The sequence below is a fragment of the Lutra lutra genome, chromosome 9 (assembly GCF_902655055.1).
Source record: "Lutra lutra chromosome 9, mLutLut1.2, whole genome shotgun sequence".
NCBI classification, from domain to species: domain Eukaryota; kingdom Metazoa; phylum Chordata; class Mammalia; order Carnivora; family Mustelidae; genus Lutra; species Lutra lutra.
In genome coordinates this window covers 86,084,908-86,111,496 of record NC_062286.1, presented here as the reverse complement: position 1 = coordinate 86,111,496, position 26,589 = coordinate 86,084,908, and the positions used below count along the sequence as shown (strand labels likewise).

Here is a 26,589-nt window from a genome sequence, read left to right as displayed (position 1 = left end):
TTCCTTGGCCAGGAGTTCAAGCTTATTCTCCAAGTTCATAGTAAGTAAGACTGAGTAAGTAAGAATTTAGAAAATCAATTGTCTGAGATATCCGCCCCCCCCCATCTTTTTTTTCCTGGCCATTTTCTTCCTTTGACTTATAATCCTTTCCACATAAACCCTTTCTCTCATAACTGATATTAATATCCCTCTTTTTTCTCATTGTGGTAACATACACATAATGTAATATTTACCATCTTAACTATTTAAAGTGTAGGTTCAATGGCATTGAGCACATCTGAGCTGTTGTTAGACCATCACCACCATCCATCTCCAGAACTCTTTTCATCTTGCAAACCTAGAGAAAACATTCCCCCCTCCCAATCCCTGACAACCACTATTCTCTTTTCTGTCCCTACCTTATGAAATTAATGACTTAAGGAACCTATATGCCTTTGGTGACCTGCTTATCTCATTTAGCATAATGTCCTCAGCAGTCTTAGCAGCTTGAATATATCAGCCCACTGCCTCCGGTTCCAAAGTTTCTAAAGACAAGTCTGATGATGATTCTATTGAGGATTCGTGTTTGTTAAGAGCCACTTGTCTTGCTGTTGTCAAGATTCTTTCCTCATCTTTGGGTTTCAACACTTTGATTATAATGCATCTTGGTGTGGGTTCCTTCAAATTTATTCTGCATGGATTTCATTGAGTTTCTCATTTATATCCATGTCTTTCATTACATTTGGGGAGTTGGGGCCCATTGTTTCTTTAGATAATCTCTCTTCCCCTTTGTCTCTCTTCTCTCTTTTGAGATGCCCATTATGTGTATGCTGGTTGGGTTATGGTGTCCCACCAGTCCCTCAGTCTCTGTTCACTTTTCTTCAATCTTTTTTTCTTTTCTCAGACTTCATATTTTCCATTTTTCCATACTGACGCTCACTGAGTCTTTCTTCTGCCTTCTCAAATCTGCCTCTGAATCCCTCTAGTGAATTTTTCATGTCAGTTGTACTTTTCAGTTGCAGAATTTCTGTTTCTTTCTTTTTTTAGGTTTTCAAATCTCTTTTCTGTTATTTTTGTTTTGTTTATACATCATTTTCTTTATTTTCTCCATGTCTGCCTTTAGTTCTTTAAGCATCTTTAAAACAGATATTTTAGAGTCTTTGTCTAGTAGGTCCATCATATGGTCTTTCTTGGGGACAGTTTCTATTGTTTCCCTGCCCCCCACCCCCTTGAAACGAGCCACACTTTTCTATTTCATTGAATGTCTTGTCGTTTTGTTTTATTGAAAACTGGGCATTTGAATAAAATAATGAAGTAACTCTGGAAAGCAGATTCTCCCTTTTCCCAGCGTTTGCTGATTTGGGTTTTGTCTTTATTTTTTGATTGTCGTAGGCTGCTCCATTTGAATAAAATAATGAGGTAACTCTGGAAAGCAGCTTCTCCCTTTTCCCAGGGTTTGCTGATTTGGGTTTTTGTCTTTCTTTTTTGATTGTTGTAGGCTGCTCTGTCCTGGGGATCAGCCTGAGGTATAAACTAAAGGTCTTCTCAAGTTTTTTCTGAGCCTTCTCTTTTTCCTGAGCACGCATGACTTTCGAAATTCCTCACTATATATGTGGTTGCTTTTGAATATCCTAGAGCTTAACTATCTGGCTCCCAAAAGAGGAAATGAGGTGTGGGGTGGGGGGACAAAAGAAAATTTTAAAAGACCTTGGCCCTTTAAATCCTCCGACAGTCATTTCAGTCTGAAGAGAAGAGGCTTGTAACAGTGGAGGGACTGAAGGCAACAATGCCTCTCTGTGTCTGCACTCTGCGCCTGTTCTTCTGTGATCAGAAACAGCAATCAGTGATCAGAGCACAGATCCCGGATATTTGGAGGCAGAGTCCTTATTATCCACCCTGGCTCCCTCAAGCTGTATGCAAGCTGCTCTTGAAACATGTGCACAGCTGTCTATTGTAGGGCCAGAGGATGGGAGATGGGTAGTTGCTACAATGAAATTGACTGAAATTAAGTGCAATTTACCATCCAGAAAATTTACTTCCCCTGGAAGTAGCAAGCCTTCAATAGACTCCAGAGTTCCAAAATAGTTATAGCAGACAGAATCTGCCAGTGCAATTACTGTCTAGGTGGGGAGACAGATTCCTGGTGCTCCCCGCTCTGCCATCTTCCCGAATCCTCCCTTCATTTTTATAAGATACAAGGTGGCTTTCTTATTATTTCTTAAAATAGTTCTCTTTGTTTAGTATTTTTAAGACAATGAAATGTTTCCTTGCAGATTTCTGCAAAACTCTGACTAGCGTGTCCCTGCACCAATTAAATAATGCTTAAATAAATGCTAAATAACATATTAATAGGGAAATAGTCTGATATTTTTCCCCAAAGCAAGACATTTTCCCACTAACATGGTATCATATTAAGGAGCAGATTTTTGTTTGTTTGCTTGTTTTGTTTTTTATAGACTATGAACAAAAGCCATATTAGGAAAGGCAATAGACATCCATTTGCAAGCGCCATTGATATTGAGACCATATTCTATGCCAAAGGTTCTTTACATTGACTGCATGTTGAAAAAACTGCCGTCTGGCCCTAGGCCCAGAGATTGTGATTGAATGGTCCAGGGTATGTCCTGGCCTTTGGGAGTTCTAAAAGCTCCCAGGTGATTCTAACGAGCATGAGAATCTCTGCTCTATGCTCTCTTTCTCTTGTGGCAATGAGCATGCCACTCAAAATATGACCCCTCAGGCATTTTTGTACTCTTCAGGACAAAACTTATGATTTCTGAATGAGCACTGTCCTCATTTTACAATTCCGGGATATTGTCTAATGTTCCTCTGTGTATTGGACACAGTTGGGGCTCAGCCAGATTCAATTGGATCTCTTTTATTCTTCTGCACCCCTCCTTTGGCTTCTGTATGCTTTTGCTTGTAACTGTCCACATCTGCATCTTTCTTTGGAGGTCTGCCCAAGGTCTGCTGAAGTCACTTTTGGGCACAAGTACGGAAAGCAGGAAATGCCTGGGAGGTCTTGCCTTCTCCGGGAAGCCCCAGCCAATGGCTGACTGGTGCAGAGAATGAAAGCCCAACTCTCTTGCCTGTAGTTGGGATAAACTGAGGCAAAACTTGTAACCCAGTTTCCCGGCCAGGTCAGGCTAGTTCCTTTCTTCAGTGAACTTTGCGTGAGATCATACCCTCGCTTGCCTTTTCCCTTTCCCTGTCTTGCTTCCCTTGTCCCTTGTTAGTTTCTCCTGGGAGCACTTCCAGAAATAAATCATTTGCACGCTTATCTTTGTCTTGATATCTGCTTCCTGTGGCTCCCTGGTAACCAACCCTAGAAGTAGGTTAGTTAAGAGAGGAAAGAGAAAGTAAGAGAAACATAGATTGGAAACAAACCAACCAACTTATTCTGCAATGCTTGAAGAAATTTTAGGGTCAATGAAAAGGACTTTCTGCGTTTAAACTTTTGAAAGTTTAAAACATTATTTTGTGTGTTTTCAAAAAACTGTCCCAGGCTAGCATGCCACAACTGCTGATATTTTTCATCTATTAGGAAACCACACTAATAGCGAAATATTTTCATATATGTGATCATTAGTATCAAATTTGCAGAGATGAGGATATGTATTGTGCCAGCATGACTTAACTGGGCTGACTTTGGCAAACTTACACGTCCTAATTATGTTCTTCGGTTACTGGCATGAAAAATCATGACATGCCCATGCAGGGACACAGCTCCATGAAAAATCAGGGCAGACAGGATTTCTCTTCCACTCATGCAAAGAAAACATTGGGTTACTTTTAAAGAGGTCATAAGAGCTCAAGAATCATTTTGGACCAGTTGCAGGTAGAAAGGCATAGTGGGCTTCAATCTTCTTTCTGACACATAAGCATTTCTATAAGAGATGCTCATTTTCACCCTGAAGACTGTAACCTTAGCAAAGAAGTGAATGCAACCTGAAGGTCAAAAGGGACCTGAGCCTTCAAGTCTCAGTAAGGAATTGAGGCCAACAGCAGCATGGAGGTAGTTCTTTTCTAAATACACAGATTCTGAGCCCTAGTAAAAGGCTTCATTTTCCAGAGCTGTCAGTCTGATGCATTTCTCGACAATTAGATTTACTAAAGAATTTTATAGAGAAAGAAAAAAAGAGAAATTAAGCAAAATGTCCAGATGTCATCTGTTAAAAATGTTTTATTGAGACAATAAACAAATAACATCAACAAGTACTAAAATTTTAATTAAAATATGATTTACAATGTTGCGATACACCACTAGAAGCGTTCTTATTGATAGGAAATAAGATTGCATTGTTTGTATCCTTAGGACACTCAAACAGCCCATTTGACTTTGTGGGCCTCCCCCCAAGTAGGGCACTCTTACAATGTACTTTCCATGCCCATGAGCATGAAAATTTTCTTCAACACTTTAAAACACAATAGCGGTATCAATCGTTGCTTTTCCTTGCTGGCTACATCACTAAATAGATGTATATTATGTTCTCGTGCCTTCTGCTCAGAAAAATCTAAGTATTGCATTTCTGTCAATTCATTGATTGAAGAGCTTCCCCCTCAGAATGTTGACAGCTGTTTCAGACGTTTATAAAATAACTTGGATAACAGCTGCAAATGGATTGGCTAAAGAAGATTTGGAAGCATGTAATTAGCATTCATCAGATGCACACATTTCCATTGAAAACCCTCTCCAACCCAAAAGTTGACTACCAGGAAGCTGATGACTCTTGTTCAATCTGGGAACAGGCCCTGCTAACACTTAACTTTCCATTAGCTGATTTAAAAAGGAGCATATTAATATAGTTACTATTGAATAGTATTGAATATGTTATTGGTGAATGCCGTCTGTAACTGATTTTGTCCTTTATGCAACTGACAAGCATCGTGTGAGAGTGGCAGGCCATCGCTTAATAATGTAAATAATGTAAATAATGGATAAATTTCTTGTACTTGAGCAGATGTAATTCCCAGATATAAAGTAGAAATACACCCAGCTAATTAATTACCTTTATGGACCAAAAAATTACCTTTGCAAGAAACAACAACATATATATATCTTAGTCACCCCTCTATTAAAAAGTGCCTTAAAAGCCTCCAAGTAGGGGTGCCTGGGTGGCTCAGTGGGTTGAGCATCTGCCTTGGGTTCAGGTCATGATCTCGGGGTCCTGGGATGAGCTCCACTTCCAGCTTCCTGCTCAGTGAGGAGCCTGCTTCTTCCTCTCCCTCTGTCCTGCCCCCCAACTCCTGTGCGTGCTCTCACTGTCTCTCAAATAAATACATAAAATCTTAAAAAAAAAAAATCCTCAAAGGAAATGTCAAAATGTTAACAATGGATGGTTAGTGCAACATGACCATGGGAGTTTTCCCCTTCTTCCTGTATATCATAGGTATTTTATTTTAACATGTGATTCTTACATGACTGAGAAAATAAACTTTATATGAAAAGGCTTTGAGCACTTCAAGGATGCTACAAGTGTACCTTCAGAAGCCAAAGGAGCACTAGTCTTTCTTAACTGTCTTGAAAGGACCTTCCGTTTAAAAAGAACTTCCCCAGGCACTGGGGTCCTATGGATATGTGAGTAGATATTAGAGTGCTTGCTACATAAACAATGAAATGCTTATCAAAGGGCTGGAGTCTTCCAAAGAACGAGGATACGCAAATGGGCTCACGTTAGGAAAGACGCTATTTTCTCTGATTGGTAGTATGTCTACAGATCTGAATATCCATATGGAAAACATGCTACCAGAAGAGGTGATGCTACTCGGGAGCCCCGCCCCAAAGCACACCCAAGTCTGCATTTGTTCGGACTGTTCAGTCTCTCTGGCATCCATTCCTTGTTCCTCACTCAGTATGACTTCTTCGGGGTTCATTTGGATTGTTGGCTTCTTCCCTGAGCTCGTTCCTCTTTCCTGGATTAGTGTGCCTTCCCCTCCTCGACCCCATCTCCTCTCTTCTCTAATACACTGATTTGGTTCTGGGTTCATTCTTAGAGACCATGAATAGCTCTCTCACCATGGCCAGGAGTTTTTAGAGACAGAACTGGTTTCTTCATCACTCACTCACCACGATGAGATATCATCTTTTTTATCTTTGTGAATGATGCCTGTATTTATTTTAATCTTTTTACCAGATATGAAGGACTAATAATTTTTTACAGCTTCATTGAGGTATAATTGACACACATAGATTGCACTTCTATAAAGTGTACCACTTGATAAATTATTAGATATGTATACCTCTGTGAAATCTCCTCACAGTCATAATAATGAACAGATCTACGTGCCCAGAAGTTTCTTTTTATATTTACATATAAATAAACATTTATATATTTACAAATATACATATATATGTCATTTATAAATACAATGCAAGTTCTTGTGCAGACATATGCTTCCAAATGTTTGTCATCCCTCCATTCAACCCCCGTCCCAGGTGACCACTGAGTAGCTTTCTGTTACTAGAGTTGAGTTAGAATTTTCTAGAATATTTTGTAAATGGAATTATGCAGTATATACTCATTTCTCAGAGAGAGAACTCTGATTGCTTTAACTCTGCTCTTTAAACATTCATCCACATACTTTTGTATCAATAGCTCATTTGTTTTTATTTTTGAGTAATATTCCTTGGTAGAAATTAATCACAACTGGTTTATCCATTCACTTAATGTTAATGGGCACTTGGATTCATATATATATGTAGTTTACAAATACATATTTATGTATTTATATATCTATAAATATACATACATATAAATAAACATTTATATATTTATAAATATACATATGTATGTCATTTATAAATACAATGCAAGTTCTTGTGCAGACATATGCTTCCAAATGTTTAACTTTTTAAGGAAGTGAGTGTTGCTCTGGATCCTTTCCAACACTTGGTGTAGTCAGTCTTTTTATGGCTAGCAATGTGGTGGGTATGAAGTTGTGTCTCATGGTTTTCATTTGAAGTTCTCTAGTAACTAATAATACAAAGCATCTTTTCACGTGCTTATTGGCCACCTGTATATCTTCTTCTGTTCATATTTTTGCCCACTTAAAAAATTGCTTGCCTTATTCTTGAATTATGAGTTCTTTATCCTTTATCTTTTGTCAGATATATGCTTTGCAAGTAACTTCTTCCAGTATGTGGCTTGCCTTTTCATTTTCTTAATATTGCCTTTAAAAAATTTTTTTTAAAGCTTTTATTTGTTTATTTGACAGAGAGAGAGAGAGAGAGATCACAAGTAGGCAGAGAGGCAGGCAGAGAGAGGAAGCAGGCTCCCTGCTGAGCAGAGAGCCCAATGCGGGGCTCGATCCCAGGACCCTGAGATCATGAGCTGAGCAGAAGGCAGACACTTAACCGACTGAGCCACCCAGGAGCCCCTTAATATTGCCTTTAGAAGAACAAAAACTTTTCATGTCAATGAAGTCCAATTGACTTGATTTTTCCTTTTATAATTCATACGTTTAGTGTCATATTTAAGACCTTGTTGAACCCAAGGTCACTAGGTCTTCTCTTATTTTTTTTATTCTGGTTGTGTTTTAGTTTTTGCTCTTATGTGTAGATATATGATTTCAAGTTAATATCTTTACCTGGTATGACATAAAGATTGAGGCTATTTTCTGCCTATGGTTATCCAATTATTCTAGCACCATTTGGTGAAAAGATTATCCTTTTGTTGATGAATTGCCTTGGCACTTTTGTTGAAAATAAATTTACCATATATGTATAATTCTATTTCTAGAACCTCTACTGCATTGATCTATTTGTCTAAACACCAATACCACACTATTTTTTTTACTGTACTTTATTATAAAGATTAAAAACAGATCATTTAAGGGGCACATGGGTGGCTCAGTTGGTTGGGCATCAGACTCTTGATTTTGGCCCAAGTCATGATCTTAGGGTCATGAGATTTGAGCCTCACATCAGGCTCTGTGCTGAGACTGCTTGGGATTCTCTCACTCCTTCTCCCTCTGCCTGTCCTTGCTGGCACACACACACACACACTCTCTCTCTCTCTCTCTCTCAAAATAATTAATTAATTAATTTTTAAAAGCCCAGGTAATTTAAGTTCTTTATCTTTGCTCATCTTTTCCAATATCATTTTGGTTATTCTAGGTCCATTGAATTCTAGGACACCCACTTGAGCTTCAGTGTCCAGGGTCTTTCTTGGGTCTTCATCACATAGGCATGATTGATTGATCGCCATGAGGTTGACCTTAGTCTTGAGGCCAACTGTGTGACCACATGCATAAGGAAGGAGGTAAGGATTTGGGGATTTGGGAAGGAGATTAAAAAAAAAAAAAGGAATGCTAGTTGGATGGTGAAAATCTGGACACCTCTTGGGGAACAGAAACTGATTAAAATTCAGAATGGTTCAAAAAAGGCTTTTACCCTTTTGTATGTTGGTGGGAATGCTAACTGGTGCAGCCACTGTGGAAAAGAGCATGGAGGTTCCTCAAAAAGTTAAACATAGAGCTACATTACAATGTAGTCTTACTAGATATTTACCTAAAGAAGGCAAACATACTAATTTGGGGTGCCTGGGTGGCTCAGTCATTTAAATGTCCAACTCTTGATTTTGGCTCAGGTCATGATCTCAGGGTCCTGAGATTGAGCCCCAAGTTGGGCTCTGCACTCAGCATGGAGTCTGCTTGTCCCTCTCCCTCTGCTGCTCCCTCTGCTCGCTCGCTCTCTTTCTCTCGAATAAATAAATGAAATCTTAAAAAAAAAATACAAAAATATTAATTCAAATGGATACATGTGCCCCTATGTTTATAGCAGCATTATCTACAACAGCCAAATTACGGAAGCAGCCTCAGTGTCCATTGACAGATGAATGGATAAAGAAGATGTGGTCCTTTCTGCCACAATTGTTAAAAGTCTCCAGTCCTACCACCATCATGTCAAAGTCAGTCTCTCAAAGAGCCTGAATAGGTGCGGAAGCTATTCATTGGAGGTTTAGTTTTGAAACAACCGAAGAAAGTCTGAGGAGTCATTCTGAGCAATGGGGGATACTCATGGACTGTGTGGTCATGAGAGATCCAAACACCAAACGCTCCAGAGGCTTTGGGTTTGTCACGTATGCCACCGTGGAGAAGGTGGATGCAGCCACGAATGCAAGGTCACACAAAGGGGAATGGAAGACTTGTGGAACCAAAGAGGGCAGTCTCAAGAGAAGATTCTCGAAGACATGGTGCCCACGTCATTGAAAAAGATTTTTGTTGGTGGCCTTAGAGAAGACACTGAAGCACATCATCTAAGAGATTATTTTGAGTAGTATGGGAAGATCAAAGTGACTGAAATCATGACTGACCAAGGCAGTGGCAAGAAGAGAGGTTTGCTTTTTTAAAATTTGATGACCATGACTCTGTGGACAAGATTGTCGTTCAAAAAGCCCATACTGTGAATAGCCACGACTATGAAGTAAGGAAAGCCCTATTTTAGGAAGAGATGGCTAGGGCTTCCTCCAGCCAAAGAGGTCAGAGTGGCTCTGGAAACTCTGGTGGTGGTTGTGGAGGTGGATTTGGTGGGAATGATAACATTGGTCATGGAGAAGACTTCAGTGGGCAAGGTGGTTTTGGTGGCAGTTGAGGTGGTGGTGGATATGGTGGCAGTGGGGATGACTATAACGGATTTAATAGTGATGGAATCAGCTATGGAGGTGGTAGGAGCTACAATGATTCTGGCAATTACAGCAGTCAATGCTCAAATTTTGGACCCATGAAAGGAGGACATTTGGGAGGTAGAAGCTCTCACCCCTATGGTGGTGGAGGCCAATACTTTTTGCCAAACCACGAAACTGAGATGGCTGTGGTGGTTTCAGCAGTAGCAATGGTGATGGCAGTGGTGGGCGGTTTTAATCACTGCCAGGAACCAAAGCTTAGCAAGACAGGAGAGCCAGAAAAGGGACGGGAAAGTCATCGGTCATGACAGATTGGTGAACTCTGTCAAGCAAGTGGGGGCAGGGCCTAACTGCCACAAAGAAGCCAGGTTTTAGACGATACTCACCTGCTCTGGCAAAAAACTTGAGGACTGGATTTGTGACTAATTGTACAAGTTATTTTAGTTTCTGTTCTGTGGGAAGCATAATGCATTCCAACAATGGGTTTTAAGGTAGATTTTTTTTCTTTTTCCATCCATGCTATTGATTGCTAAATAGAACAATCAGATCATGAAGCTGAATAGATGTGTCTTAAAAAAGTATATATATATATATATATATATATATATATATATATATATGGGGATATTACTCAGTCATGAAAAATAATGAAATCTTGCCTCTTGCAATGACGTGGATGGAGCTAGGGAGTATTATGCTAAGTGAAATAAGTCAAACAGAGACAAATACTATATGATTTCACTCCTATGTGGAACTTAAGCTACAAAACAAAATAAGTGAAGGAATAAAAGATAGAGACAAACCACAAAACAGACTCTTTATTACATGAGAACAAACTGGTGGTTACCAGAGGGGAGGTGTGTGGGGGATGGGTTAAGTAGGTGATAAGGATTAAGGAGGGCACTTGTGATGAGCCCTGGGTATTATATGGAGGTGCTGAATCACTACATCATACACCTGAAACTAATCTTACACTGTATGTCGACTAACTGGAATCTATTTATTTATTTAATTAATTATCTATTGATTTATTTTTAAAATATTTTATTTATTCCTTTGACAGAGAGCGACACAGTGAGAGAAAGGACACAAGCAGGGGAAGTGGGAGAGGGAGAAGCAGGCTCCCCACGGAGCAGGCAGCCCTATGCAGGGCTCAATCCCAGGACCCTGGGATCATGCCATGAGCCAAAGGCAGACATTAACTGACTGAGCCACTCAGGTGCCCCGACTAACTGGAATTTAAATAAATAAAAACCTTATAAAAAAGTTTTAACAATAGGAATGGTTAATGTTAGGGTCCGTAATCAAAGGAGCGAGACTGATACAAAGCAAAGGTCAAGCAAAGCTTTATTTCGCGCCAAGCATCGAGAATTAAACTGACCGGTCAGGGACATCTCTTGCAAAGAGGCGACCCCTCCCAGCCTCACAAACTAACTTTTATAGAGGTAGTTTAGCCGGGCTATACACAGGTGGCCAATGAGATTGCAATACAGAGAAACTACACAGTCATGCTAAGTCTGCCACACACAGAAAAAACTGCTAGGTAACACACGGGTGGCCAATTGAATTTCAATTTACCCTAATAGATATATGCACGCCCCACTGATTGGATGTCTTCACCTGGCCTGACCCGCCCTTGTATCTGGGCTTTGCAAGTAAGTTCCTCTGGGAGGGGCGGGGTCAATCTAAGTTTACTGCATAGGGTCAATCTAAGTTTACTGCATAGGGTCAATCTAAGTTTACTGCAACAAAATGGCTCCCTCTGGCCAACCAGGACCTTACAGTTAACACACAATTTAATAACTTTGCTGTGTAATGCATATGAAGACCCCCTTTTATAATCACAAGGCTTTATAGAATTTATATTCTCATAAATGTGGGCTGAATTCTGTTATCCCTAAATTTCTATTGTAGGGGGCTTGATGTTCTAACTCTCCATTTCCTCAGAATGTGACTGTATCTGAATCAGGATCTTTGAAAAGGTAAATTAAAATGGGGTCATTAGGGTGGGCTCTAGTCCAGTATGGCCAGTGTCCTTCTAAGAAGAGGAGATCAGGACACAGACACACACAGAGGAAAGGCCATGTGAAGACACAGGGAGAAGATGGCCATCCACAAGCTGAAGACAGAGGCCTCAGAAGAAATGAACCCTGCTGGCACCTTGATCTTGGACTTTCAGCCTCTAGAATTTTGAGAAAATAAATTTCTGTTATTAAGCCACCCATTGTTTGGTACTCTGTTGGGATAGCCCTAGCAAAATGATACAGTCACAAAAATATAGTGGGAATAGTTTAACAAATACACAAATCAGTGAATGTCTTATGTACATAAACCAGGGCAGACCAGGTACAGAACAGAGGAAACCCAGGCAAAGCCAAGGTCTAAAACTAAAATTCACCTTGAGAAATCTTGAAATCCATAAAAACCTGGGGCGAGGGACTGGACACCCACAAGGAGATCGGGTCAAAATTACCCAGATCCAGCCATTTATCCAGACCCGGTGTTCATTCTGGCAAGTTCTTGCTTACATTAAACCCCAGCCTGTGGGCCAGCTCCTTCCCACTGGCTGTTTTTGTAAATAAAATGTCATTGGCACCCAGCCATAACTATTTGTTTACATATCGTCTAGGGCTGCTTTCGTGCAAAATGGCAGAACGGCATGGTTGCTACGGAGGCCATATGGCCTGTGAAATCTAAAATAGTTCCTAAACTTTACAGGAAAAGTTTGGAAAGTTTGAAATGAAGTGGATATTAAACAAAGTGTTTCCCAGCGGGTGATGAACTTGCAGCCTTTCAGGCCCCTCAAGTTCAAGGTGACTTATGTACACCTACAATGGAACTCTGGGAGGCGTGGCTTCTGGGGCCAGGGGTGGGGCGGGGGTGAGGCGGGGGTGATCTCATGGAACTGTGAGCTGGAGAAGGTAAAGAGGCGCCCCCAGGGCACTTTGGAAAATGCTGTTTGGACAAACGGAAGGAAGGAAAGGCGAGTTAATAAAGCAGACAGGCTGAGTACAGGGGACTGAACCCAGGACGTTTTGAGAACCCAGAGGTCTGGAAGACGGTTGTCGGGGACTCAGGCAGAGAGCACCCAAGGTGCAGGAAGGACTCCGGAGAGCACCTTTCTGTTCTGGAAGCAGAAGGGCTAGACCCCCAGATGTCAGCGGGAAGGAAGTCTCCCAGACCCTGGCTCTCCCAGCAGGGTTGACTCAAAGCTTTGTGGATGTCCTACCCTCCCTGCTTTCCAAGATTTCTAGAAATTCCTGAGAGCTTACTTCCCTTTGGTCACGTTTGTCTCCAAGCTCCTCATTTCAGTGAGGCTGTCTTACCTGCTACACATCAACCCAGATGGAACATCAAGCTGCTTCTGTGAGTTCATTTCATGCACATGCATGTACACACACACACACACACACTCACTCAGTCACTCACAGAAAGCATTCAGCAGAAAATATTTTACTGTAAATTTCTGAACTGTGGCAGAGTTATTCACAACTGTTGTCCTTAAATAGTCTTTGGCTGTTTAACCAAGTGGTACTGTTAGGGTCCATAATCAAAGGAGCAAGACTGATACAAAGCGAAGGTCAAGCAAAGCTTTATTTCGCGCCAAGCATCGAGAATCAAACTGACCGGTCAGGGCCGTCTCTTGCAAAGAGGCGACCCCCCCAGCCTCACAGACTAACTTTTATAGAGGTAGTTTAGCCGGGCTATACACAGGTGGCCAATGAGATTGCAATACACAGAGAACACTGCACAGTCATGCTAAGTCTGCCACACACAGAAAAAAAACACTAGGTAACACAAGGTGGCCAATTGAATTTCAATTTACCCTAGTAGATATATGCACGCCCCACTGATTGGATGTCTTCACCTGGCTGACCCACCCTTGTATCTAGGCTTTGCAAGTAAGTTCCTCTGGGAGGGGCGGGGTCAATCTAAGTTTACTGCATAGGGTCAATCTAAGTTCATTACATAAACACAAAATGACTCCTTCTGGCCAACCAGGCCCTTACATTCCCCCCTTTTCTTTGGAGATTAGTCAAATCCTTGACTTTTCAGCCAGTTCTATGTTCTCCGGTTGTAAGGGGTTATATTGAGCATGTAAGTCTAACATATTTATTGCTCTAGTTTTCTTTTGTACAAATGACACTAGTGCACAGTCGGCTGATGAGTTAGCCATTTACCACTTCATAGAACCTTTTCCATTTTTTCCTAATTTCCTTCATCTAATTTCCTTCCTATTCTTTACATAAACAGGTAACAATAGGAGCAACAATAAACTCATAGTCTTTTGAGTCTTAGCTTTAGTCCATGGTCAGCGGGGTCCATTGACTGTGGCTTCCACCTCTGGGGGGCGTCTTCATCCTCGGCTCATTTGATGTGACCCGCGTGAATCCAGGCCCTGATGCCTTCTACTTTTACTGCCATGGGGGTGGTCAGGATGACAGTAAACGGTCCCTTCCAGCGAGGCTCCAAGTTCCCCATTTGATAGCGATGTATCCAAACCAAGTCCCCAGGTTGGTAAGGATGTGGTTCCACCTCCGTCTCTGTCCTAGTGTGGGCAGTCTGGATCCCTGCATGGGCTTTTTTTAAGACAGACTGTAATGCCTGCAGTGACTGGAGTACAGACTGATCAGTCATTTCTGCTAGGGCAACCTCTTGTAGCCAAGGACGGGGGGTGGTCTCCCAAACATTATTTCAAATGGGGTCACTTTGTTTAAATAGGGTGTACATTGTGCCCTGAGGAGGGCGAAAGGAAGGAGATCCACCCATCCACCGCCAGCCTCCAGAATTAGTTTTGTCAAGGTCTCTTTAAGAGTCTGGTTCATTCTCTCTACTTGTCCGGAACTCTGGGGGTGATAGGCACAATGTAGTTTCCAATTAGTGCCCACAGCCTTGGCCAATGCCTGCGAGACTGAACTCACAAATGCAGGGCCATTGTCTGACCCAATCGTGAGAGGCAGCCCAAACCTAGGAATTATTTCTTGAAGTAGCCTTTTTGCCTACCACTCCTGCCGTCTCATGTTTGGTGGAAAAAGCCTCTACCCAGCCTGAAAATGTATCTACAAAAACTAACATATACTTGTGCCCATATTTTCTGGGTTTCATTTCTGTAAAATCTATTTCCCAATAAATTCCTGGTTCTTTACCTCTCTTTTCCCTCTTCCCATTTTAGTTCTTCCCACATTAACTGCCTGGCATTGAGCACATTTATCAACTACATCCTGAACCATACGCCCTAATTTAGAAACCTGGAACTGCTTGCCTTTAAGTTCCTTGAGTTTGCATGACCCCAAATGAGTACCCTGATGTATCTGGTCTACTAACTTCTTACCTAGTCTTCGAGGAAGAATTAACTTTCCTCTTTTAATCTTAGCCCAGTCCCCTTCATAGTCTAATTTAGCCCATTTTTGTAAATACTTTAAATCTTCTTCTGAATAGTTCGGTTTTTCTGGTAGGGCTGGAGCCGGGAGTGTAACCAGCTCTTGCACTGTTTCTCGGGCTGCTTGCTTTGTGGCTTGATCTGCTAAGTGGTTTCCTTTTGAAATCAGATCAGTCCCCTTTTGGTGTCCTGGGCAATGCATAACAGCCACCTCTTTTGGGTCCCCAATAGCCTGGAGGAGAGCCAATATTTCTCCTCTGTTTTTAATTCCTTTTCCTTCTGCTGTTAATAGGCCCCTTTCTTTATAAATAGCCCCATGTATATGGAGAGTAGCAAAGGCATACCTGCTGTCCGTATAGATGTTGGCGGTTTTACCTTTGGCCATCTCAGTGCCTTAGTGAGTGCAATCAGTTCCACTCTCTGCGCCAAGGTTCCATGTGGCAGGGCTGCCTTCTAGAGTTCCTGCTCAGGGAAACCACTGCAGCCCCCGCATACCTCTTTCCATCGACCATGTAGCTACTCCCATCTGTGAACAGTCATCTCGGCATCAGGGAGGGGAATGTCTCTGAGATGCAGCCTTATTCCTGTGACTTGGGTTAGGACCTCCCCACAGTTGTGTGGATGGTCAGCCAGCTCCTCTTGCAGCAGCGTGGCTGGATTTAGCACTGCTGGGGGTCGGAAGGTCACTCTTGGTTCGTTGAGGAGGAGGGCCTGATACCCTGTCACTCGGACGTTCGTCATCCATCGGTCTGGTGGAGTCCGGAGAAGGCCCTCAATAGCGTGTGTGGTGGTTACGATATGATTTTGACCCGAAGTCAATTTACTCGCATCCTTGACCAGGAGGGCCATTGCAGCAATTATGTGGATGCAAGGGGGGAACCCAGCCACTACTGGATCTAGTTTCTTTCTAAGATAGGCCACTGGCCTTTGCCAAAGCCCCAGAGTTAAAACTCCTTTGGCCACCCCTGCTTTTTCATCCACATACAAGTGGAAGGGCTTGGTAACATCTGGGATGGCCAATGCTAGGGCACTTAGTAAGGCTGTTTGTAATTCCCGAAATGCTCCTTCTGCCTCAGCAGTCCAGTCTATCATAGTGAGCCCTCCTTTCACCAGTTCGTAGAGAGGTCGGGCTATCTCCACAAACCGTGGTATCCACAGCCTACAGTAGCCCACTGTCCCAAGAAACTCCCTCACTTGTCAGGACATGGTGGGGCGGGGGGTATCAGGTGATCACCTGTTTCCTGGACTCAGACAGTGAATGCACTCCCTCATGGAGATCAAAGCCTAGATAAGTGGCATGGCTCTGGCAGAGCTGTGCTTTCCTTGCTGACACCTGATACCCTTTTTCCTGCAGAGTCTGTAAGAGAGCTCTTGTCCCCTGCAATCATGACTCATAGTCCTCAGCGGCTACTAGCTAGTCATCAACGTACTGTAACAGAGTGACTCCCAGGTTGGAGTTTCTGTACTCACGCAAATCCTCATGTAGGGCCTCGTCAAAAATGGTGGGTGAATTCTTGAACCCTTGGGGAAGTCTTGTTCAGGTGAGCTGGCCTTGAAATCCTTCCTGTGGATCAGACCACTCAAAAGCAAAAAGGTGCTGAGAATTCCTTTGCTAAAGATATACAGAAAAATGCATCCTTGAGATCTAAGATGGCATACACAGTTCTTTTGGGGCCCAGGAGGGAGAGTAGGGTATAGGGGTTAGGCACCGTCGGGTGGATATCTTCAACCCGTTTATTAACTTCCTGCAAGTCATGGACGGGTCAGTACTCCCCAGTCTCAGCCTTTTTGACGGGCAGCAAAGGTGTGTTCCATGGAGATTTGCAAGGAACTAGGATCCTGTCTCCTCGGAGGCAGTTAATGTGTTTTCTGATCCCTTCCTTTGCTTCCCAGGGAAGAGGGTACTGCCGAACGCGAACAGCCATAGCTGTCACCTTTAAATGTACCACCACTGGAGGCTATTCCTTGGCCAAGCCAGGGGGCTTCCCTTCTGCCCAGACCTGGGGAAACTCGTCCTGTAGGATTTGGAGAAGGCTCCCCCTCTTTGTTTCCTCTGGTTTTGAGACTGGCTTGTAAAGGAGGTATTCATCTACTGCTGCCATAAGCACTTGTACAGTGGGTTGTCTCAAGGTTACAGTCATGTCTCCTTCTGAGAACTGAATGCCAGCTCTTAACTTGTGGAGGAGATCTCTTCCCATCAAGTTATATGGAGCATTAGGGAGGACCTAAAATCAATGTTTAACTACTCCCGAGGCCAAATGTAAAGTCCTTTCTGTTGTCCATTTATGTCTCTCTGTGCCATTTGCTCCTTGTATCCAAACTTCCTCTCTGGATAGTTTTCCCATAGGTTTAAGTAATGATGAAAATTGGGCTCTCGTGTCCACCAAAAAATCAACTGATTTCCCCTCCACTTCAATTTTTACCCAAGGTTTGGGGAGGGGCTCCGAACCATGGCCCCTTCAGTCTCTGGTGGTGAGCATTGCTATCTTCCTTTTAGGGCACTCCCTGGCCCAATGTCCTTTTTCCTTACAGTAAGCACACTGATCTGAATCTAAGTCTTCCCACCTGCCTTCTCTGTGCTTAGGCTTTTCCTTTCATTTACTATCCCCTATCCGTCTCCTCCCCGCCTCATGTAATGCCAAAACCTTAATCAGTTTTTTTGTCTGTTTTTCATCCTCTTGTGCATCCCTGTTGTTAAACACCTTTTCTGCTATTCCCACTAATTCAGTCAGATTCTTCCCTTCAAATCCTTCAATTTTCTGAAGTTTCCTATATCTGGGGCTGACTGACTGGCAAAAAGCAAGATCGTCTAAATGAGCTATCGTGCAACTTCCCTGAAGTTTACCTCAAGTTGTCTAGCTTAAGTAAACAAACATTTAAAGACAATCAAATCTAGAATTTAACATCCATAAAGGTGTGTTATTAAAACATAATTTTTCTCTCTAAAATAACCCTAGTTTTCAGAGATAGCCAAATCAGAACTAATTTATTTGAAAAACAAGTCCAGTTTAAACAAGCTTGGCCTAATTATTTACATAAGCTCTGCAAGAACAGTGAGGGATCATATAAATCTTCTAGAATCTGCTCTGCTGGAACTTCTCGTAAGGAATCTCTAGGTTGAACTTATGATAGCCTCTCCAGGCCAGAAGCCAAGCTACATACTTGCCATCAGACATGCCTGCAATACCTGTCGATTTGGGCGAATTCCTCTTCCTGAGGCCCCCAAAGAATCCTGAGGTTCCTGCACCTGCCAGGAAGTAACATCCTTTACTCACCTGGAGAGGCTGCTGGCAACTCTGTAAGCAAGGGATCAGGCCAACAGTTCCAAAGGGCTTTACAGTCCAGGTTTTATAAAGTCAACCTTAGTTCCTTTAAGCTGTCTAGTCATATCTGAGTCTTTTCAAATATGACATTCCAGTCAAAGCCATGGTAAAATAACCAGTGTTTCCAATGGTGTCCTGTTACAAGGAGAACAGATTCTTATTGAACTTATACAGATGACTGATTGCCATGGAAGAAAGTATACTTGCTGAGACCTTTTGGTTTCAGAGGGTTCAGACAGAGAGAAAGAATTGAATATGTTTGTTTGTTTACAAATGACTACATTTTTATCTCTGTAAGTTACAGATAGCTTAAGAAAAAGTTTCCCTAGTCTGGAAGAGCAAACATTAAAGAACCATTAATGTTTAAAATAAGACAAAACATCAAGAGATACAACATTACAATCTTTCAGTTCACCTAGTCTCATGTTAATAATTCTGGTTTAGTCCAAATGCAGCTTTTACTTCTGTAAATTCTTACCCATTTCAGTTCCAGGATTTTAACATATCAAAGACCTGTATGTGTCCTGAAAGTCTCCCATATGAATTTTCTTTAAGATGGAATTTATCTTTTTTTTTTTTTAAAGATTTTATTTATTTATTTGACAGACAGAGATCACAAGTAGACAGAGAGGCAGGCAGAGAGAGAGAGGGAAGCAGGCTCCCTGCCGAGCAGAGAGCCCGATGCGGGACTCGATCCCAGGACCCTGAGATCATGACCTGAGCCGAAGGCAGTGGCCTAACCCACTGAGCCACCCAGGCGCCCCTAAGATGGAATTTATCTTACAAGGGAATTAAAACAATTACAAATGACAAAAACTCAGAATAGATATGGTAAAAAGCTGGTGAGATGAGAATTTACAATGTAACTGGCAAGAAAATCAGGTTATTCTGTGACCCGTAACATTTCCATAATCACAATATCAAGTGATGATCTATCAACATATTAAAACTTTAGGAAATGCATAGCATTTTCCCAAATGTAACCCAAGGTTTATCATTGGTTTAAATCTTGTCAACAATTGCTAAAAACTTAGAAAGTTTTAAAACACATGCCTAAATATAATTAGGGATGTTAAACAACTGATAAAACAAAACATAGAAACTGAATTTTCTGGGCAGGCAAAGAGAAAACCATGACAGATCAATTAACTTAAGAAAACTTAAACAGAGAGAAAACCAGCTTTTCTATACCAGTGTCTTTTTTTTTTTTTTAAGTATGCAGATAATGAGTTTACTAGGTTTCCCTCCCATCGTGAATGATGTCGCAGACAAAGGGAGGCGGATCTTTCAGATGCTGTCCTGCTCGCGTCCCTCGTGGGAACTTAGGAGTGTCTTAGCTAAGGTCTGTCCGTATAAATCCCGGACCAGGCTACTCCGTGGAGTAGATGACCGTTATGCCATATGACGCCCTACGAGACTCAGGGTACAGCCCACTCAGACTCCGTAGCGAAGCGGTGGAGTCATACAGACCCATTCACACAGTCAGGCACTCTTCAGATTCAAACAGGTTGGACATCCTCCCCTTTGGGTATCCCGGGCTAATGGGAGGTGATCAGTCTCCCCTTCCATTCTTTTATGAATGGATTTAGCTCCGACAGTGGCCTTGGGGCTGTTTTTCTCTCTTTTTACATATCTCCTACTTTTTACATAGAGAGTTGCTTTTCTCATTTCCATCAGTCTTAATTACACTTAACAGAATTCTGTACTCTTAGAAATACCTTAAACTCTACTGAAGACTAAATATAAACCAATTGTGAGTTGTTACAACAGAATTCTTTAGATGGCAAATTTATCAATCAGTTAAGCACAGAACGTGTTCAACCAGCAGATTTCCCAGTTCCAGCAGCCAACGCTCTAGCATTTTATCCCATTTGGTTAAGACCTACATGTCCAACAAATTTAATTCCATTTGTCATTCAAGCAACCCTTCAGTTTCAGGTTACCAAAGACTTTGGAAGCCACTTTAACAATTACCCATTAAAACCTTGAGACAGACAAATAACCATCTCCACTTCAGATGCCATGCTCTCCTGCCAGCAAGGGGGAGGGGCTAGGCAGTCCACGTCGGGCCAGAGAAGGCAAGGAACTTCCCCGAAACAAAGGGAGTTTCGGCAGCTGCTTGGGAATATTCCTTAAAGTCTCCGTCTCGAGGTCGGTTCATCCCGCAGTGCCAGTTCTGCTTACCAAAAGTGGCACACTAGGCACTCATATTCCACTCCCGGCTCCAATGAGCATCAGCATTGGGCACCTTAACCCAGCATTAGACTAACCCCAGTTGGCTCCAGTCATAGCCCTTAACACACGAAATGAGTGAGCAAGAAGCCTCACATCTATTATGAAGAATGGAGAGATGAAAGTCAGAGTCCCCTTACTCTCTGCTTGCCCCATTCCTTCAATCATAACAAACAACACAACAGACAACAAAAGGACCAGGCAAAGACAACCGCAGGCCCAACAATTCTTACCCAGAACCTGCCACTGGTGGGGGCTTTCTTTATCCCCCGACCACCTAGGGGGACTCGAACCCCCCAACCGCCCAGGGGGACTCGAACCCCCCGACCGCCCAGGGGGACTTGAACCCCCTGTCGATCTACCAGCAGAGGGATGGGGCGTCCCCGCATCCACTCCAGCCCTGGGGAGCATGGCTGCGTCCAGCTTCTCCCTGGTGGGCCATACCCTGGAGCTCCAACCAGACAGATAGGATCCCGTGATCTTACCTCCGGAGGCTTTTCCCAAAAATCTCGATGCTGACTCAGTTCTCATCATTTGAATCCGGGTGCCCCCTCCAATGTTAGGGTCCGTAATCAAAGGAGCTAAACTGATACAAAGCGAAGGTCAAGCAAAGCTTTATTTCGCGCCAAGCATCGAGAATCAAACTGACCGATCAGGGCCTCTCTTGCAAAGAGGCAACCCCCCCAGCCTCACAGACTAACTTTTTTTTTTTTTTAAAGATTTTATTTATTTATTTGACAGAGAGAAATCACAAGTAAGCAGAGAGGCAGGCAGAGAGAGAGGAGGAAGCAGGCTCCCTGCTGAGCAGAAAGCCCGATGTGGGGCTCGAACCCAGGACCTGGGATCATGACCTGAGCCAAAGGCAGCGGCTTAACCCACTGAGCCACCCAGGCGCCCCCAGACTAACTTTTATAGAGGTAGTTTAGCCGGGCTATACACAGGTGGCCAATGAGATTGCAATACACAGAGAAAACTGCACAGTCATGCTAAGTCTGCCACACACAGAAAAAAAACACTAGGTAACACACAGGTGGCCAATTGAACTTCAATTTACCCTAGTAGATATATGCACGCCCCACTGATTGGATGTCTTCACCTGGCCTGACCCACCCTTGTATCTAGGCTTTGCAAGTAGGTTCCTCTGGGAGGGGCGGGGTCAATCTAAGTTTACTGCATAGGGTGAATCTAAGTTCATTATATAAACACAAAATGACTCCTTCTGGCCAACCAGGCCCTTACAGTTCATTTCTTTGGGCTGTGTTTCATCGCATCCTCTCCAGCCTAGACCAACTCACTCTCCCCCACCGTCTTCTCCATCCACATCCTTCCCCTTCTCCTCTCCACCTGCCTCTCAAGAGTCAGGAAGAAATGACGGCCTGGCTAGCTATCCTCTTTGAGCGTCCTTAATAGTTATCCCTATGTTCTTGATGCCAGCGATATTGAAAATCTGATATATTTTGGCCCTTTTTATGTGATTTGCTTTTTCTCTGTAAAGGTCTGAGAATTTTCAGTCATAATTTTCTTTTTCAAATGCTTCCCCTCTGTGTTTCCCCTGGTCCTTTCGGCACTCCTGTTACCAGTACATCGACTCTTTACTACTTACTTTCTTTCTTTTGTTTTAAAATTAGTTTCAGAGGTAGAATTACTACTTTCTGCTGGGAGGGTTCCTCGACCTGATCTTTTGCTCATAAAAATCTGCTTTCGGTGGAATCCATGCTGACTTTCACTCCACCCATTCAATTCTTGATTTCGGCAATTACAGTTTTCAATTATTATTTCCACTTGGTTTCTTTTTTAAAATAACTGCCTGTTATTAAATAGAATTTAATATTCCATTTTCTAGGAGGAAAGGAATAATGAAAGACCGCAGGTTGGAAAAGTTCACAGACTAGGTAATAAAATCAATTCTACCTCCAAGTAGAGTACGGTAAAATTGAGAATCTCAAAGACAAGAAGAAAGTTTAGTGTGTTTTCTTGGTTTTCCTTTCAAAAGGGAGTAATCTGTAAATAGCAGCCATTTTTCTCTTCTTCTTTCTTTAATAATGATAATGTAAATTAAGGTATTGGCCATTGTTTTAAGTTCGGTAGTCTTTTTCATAAAAAGTTTTATTTACTTATTTTTTAGTAATCTCTGCACCCAATGTGGGATTCAAACTCATGACCCCCAAGATCAAGAGTCGCACGTTCTTCTGACAGAGCCAGCCAAGCACCCCTTATGTTAGATATTTTTTATCATGTCCATGAGATAGTATTTTGTTTTTAGCTTTCCAAGAGTTTTTATTTTCCCATTACAGTTAGATGTTAGTTTTAACCATATAGTTTGTAAAACCTGCATGTTATAGACTAATGCTGTTTGTACGTACTGTCGGTACCAATTGCTTGCCGTGAGCAACTTTTAATTCACATTCTTCAATTTATTAGACAATAAATGTCTTGAATTCTCTTGTAGCATAGTGCCGAGACTCTTACTTAGTCTGCCTTTTTCCTTGAAGCCTGATTGAAATTTGACATTTCGGGGCAGCTGGGTGGCTCAGTCAGTTAAGTGTCTTCCTTTGGCTCAGGTCATGATTTTGGGGCCCTGGGATGGAGCCCCACATTGGGCTCCCTGCTCAGCGGGGAGTCTGCTTTGCCCTCTTTCTCTGCCTTTCTCCCTGCACCTGCATGCTCTCTCTTTCTCTCTCTCTCAAATAAATAAGTAAAATCTTTTATTTTTATTTATTTATTTATTTATTTATTTATTTTTAAAGGATTTTATTTATTTGAGAAGGAGAAAAAGAGAGCTGGCCCGCTGCTAACTGGATCAGTTGAATTTTATTTTATTTATTTATTTGACAGTGAGAGATCACAATAGGCAGAGAGAGAGGAGGAAGCAGGCTCCCTGCTGAGCAGAGAGCCCGATGTGGGGCTCAATCCCAAGACCCTGAGATCATGACCTGAGCGGAAGGCAGAGGCTTTAACCCACTGAGCCACCCAGGCGCCCCTGGATCAGTTGAATTTTAAATCCTGCTTACTGTGTTCTTCCATTCTGAAAGCCCTGGTTGGCTTTATTCAGAATTGTTTGCTCTTTTGTCATATTTCCAACTCTTTCTTGAGCAACTCATCAAATACACTTGTACCACACACTGGATCTTTAAATTTAACATTGGTTTTTTAATTTATTTGAGGTAGAGCGTGCAAGTAGAGTGAGGCTCAGAGGGAGAAGCAGGCTCTGCTGAGCAAGGGAGCCTGATGTGGGCCTCGATCCTGAGACTCCATGATCATGACCTGAGCCCAAGGCAGACGCTCAACCGACTGAGCCGCCCAGGGGCACCTAAATTTCATATTTCAAGCAATGGTTCCTAAACTTGAACGTATATCAGGATGAAGTGAGAACTTGTTCAATCACACGTGGCTGGGCCTCACCCCTGGAGTTTGTGATTAGCAGGTCTGGGGCAGAACCCAGAATTTCTATTTCCAAGAGCTTCCAGGTGATGTTGATGCTGCTTAGTCTAGGGACTGTGTTTTGAGAAGAACTCATCTGAAGTATTTGTAGGTCAGGCTCTTCTGGCTCTGGTTGGTGCTCTCTCTCATGATGCTTGTGTTTTCGTGGCTTGGTTTGGTTTTGACCGAAAGCTACTCATTTTCCTTGTTTGTTTCTTTTTGCTTTTTTATTTTTATTTTTTGGAAGGGGGAGGGGAATTCTGGGGACCTGGGAAAAAGGGGCATTTCTGAAGAAAGGATTTGTGTTTGCTTTTGCTAGATTTCTGGGGACACTCCCAGACCATTCTAGATTAAATGCCTTGAGGTTTTTTGAAAGCCCTAGTGAAGATGAATTCAGGCTGTTTCATTCATTGCCTTAAGGGTGCGTAATAGTTTTGCTGCTCAACAACCACTTTTGAGATTGGCCATGTCTTTCCAGTCCGATGAATAGAGGAAGTGTTATTTCTAGTTTAACTCTACTGTGAGAGTGTCACCCTTTCATGTTCCAGGTTGGCGGGGTAGGAGATAGGCTCCTATTTAGCACCCACTTTGGACCTTTTCTTCCACCCCTATCTGCTGAGCTGCTGAAAATTGCTGATTAGGCTCACCAGGTCACCAAAGCTCTCAGACTGAAGGTAGAACACAGTACCCTGCTGGCCTGTCTCTGTTCTCTGAGTTGTAAACACTCTCTCTTAATCCATTTTGTCTTTTCACTTTGTCTATGGTATTTTTTCGACATAGAGCAAATTTAAATTTTAGCGGGAAAATCTAAAAATTATGTTCAATTTTCTCTGGCTTCTGGATTTTATGTAGAAGTTCATTTTCCCATAAAGATCTTTAATAAAACTTTTCTTTAAAAATTTCTCTAATAATTTTGTAAACCATCACAGATAAATACACATATGTACATAGAGATATACGTATCTCACAATGCAGGAATCTAAGTCTGATTTACTTAAAATGGATATTCAGTGGTTTCATATCCATATATTGAATAATTCCTTCTTTACCTACTGATTTAAAATGTCACATATTTCATATATCGAATGGATATGTATTTCTGAATTATATTATGATATGGTAAACTATTTGTCTATTCTGGCATAATACATGCTACTTTAATTGTAATAGTTTCTGAGGACATTTTCATATTTGATCAGACACATCTCTACTCATTATTCAGTTTTTGAAACATTTCTTTGCAATTCTCATGGAATTACTGATACAGATGAAATTTAAGATCAATTTATTAAGTTCCTTCAAAATTCCTTTGGTATTTTGATAGAAAAAGCATGATGCTTATATATGGCATTGGAAAGATTGACATCTTTATGTTATTTGAGTCTTCCTATCTAAAAGTACTGGGTTTTCCCATTCGGTGGGGGCCTTATTTCATGTTTATCAATAAAGCTGCATAGTTTGTTTGTTTTTTTAACAGTTTCATATATATATATATATATATATATATTTTCTTATTGAACTTTTTAGTTGTCATTTTTGCAAATGGGATTTTGTTTTCAATTCATTTCTAACTACTTATGGCTAATTAGAAAAAAGATATTAACTTGAAAATGCTTATTCTTTATGAGATACAATTGACATGTAACATTATATTCATTTCAGGTGGTTTTGGTCTAAGTAGACAATCATATCTTTAAATAGTATTTAAAATTTTTTTTGTTACATATTTTTTATAATGGATACAGGATTTTATTCATATTTCGTACCTATAAAAATCACTACCAGTTATTTGGCTTTTATTTTTGATTTATTAATGTAACATTTTACTTTTTTTAGAGAGAAAGAGAGACAGAAAGAGAGTGTGAAAATTGGGGGGGTGGGCAGAGGGAGAGAGAGAATCTTAAGCAGTCTCCATGCCCAGCACAGAACAGATGTGGGGCTCGATCTCATGACCCTGAGATCATAACCTGAGCAGAAATCAAGAGTCCAGATGCTTAACCAACCGAGCCACCCAGGAGCCCCACATTTTAAATTTTTTAATGCTGAAGCATCTTATCAATCCAAAAAATAAATCTTAGTTATTTTATATCTTTGTAAAATTTACTGCTTGACTATATATGCTGATATCTTTCTTAGAATTTTGGTTATTTATTCTTATGCTATTGTTTTCTCATGCAGAACATGGTATGTGTCTGCATATAACTCAGGGCGCGTTCATTTGGGGTTGTTGCTCACCTTTAAATGAGATGAGTTCTTCCCGGACCAGTTACCTATGGGAAGTGCATGTCAGACAGCAGGCAGGGTCATGTTCCAGGCTGGCAAGAATTCCTACAGCAGTGATCTATGTGATGGTTTATCCAGTATCACTCTTCCTGCTTCTCAAAGCTTCCAATCAAACCAAGGTCAGGGACATCGCAACAAACAGCTCTCCAGAATGATTACATTTGCCCCTTTGAGTGTGTTACTTACTTCTGAGGATGGCGATTTTATTTCAATCAGGATTCAGTGGGGAAAACGGAATTCCACCAGTTATTTCAGCAGAGTGAGTTTAATATTTGAGCTTGATTAAACAGATACTGGAAGATGGAAAGTGAGAAAAGGGACACCGACTTAACATAGCAATAGGAACTGC

General features: G+C 41.7%; 1 pseudogene; it reads left to right on the top strand.

Annotated features, from left to right (window-relative positions):
• Positions 1-8,982: 8,982 nt before the first annotated feature.
• On the top strand, positions 8,983-9,840 carry LOC125108951 (heterogeneous nuclear ribonucleoprotein A1-like; annotated as a pseudogene).
• The last annotated feature ends 16,749 nt before the right edge of the window (positions 9,841-26,589 follow it).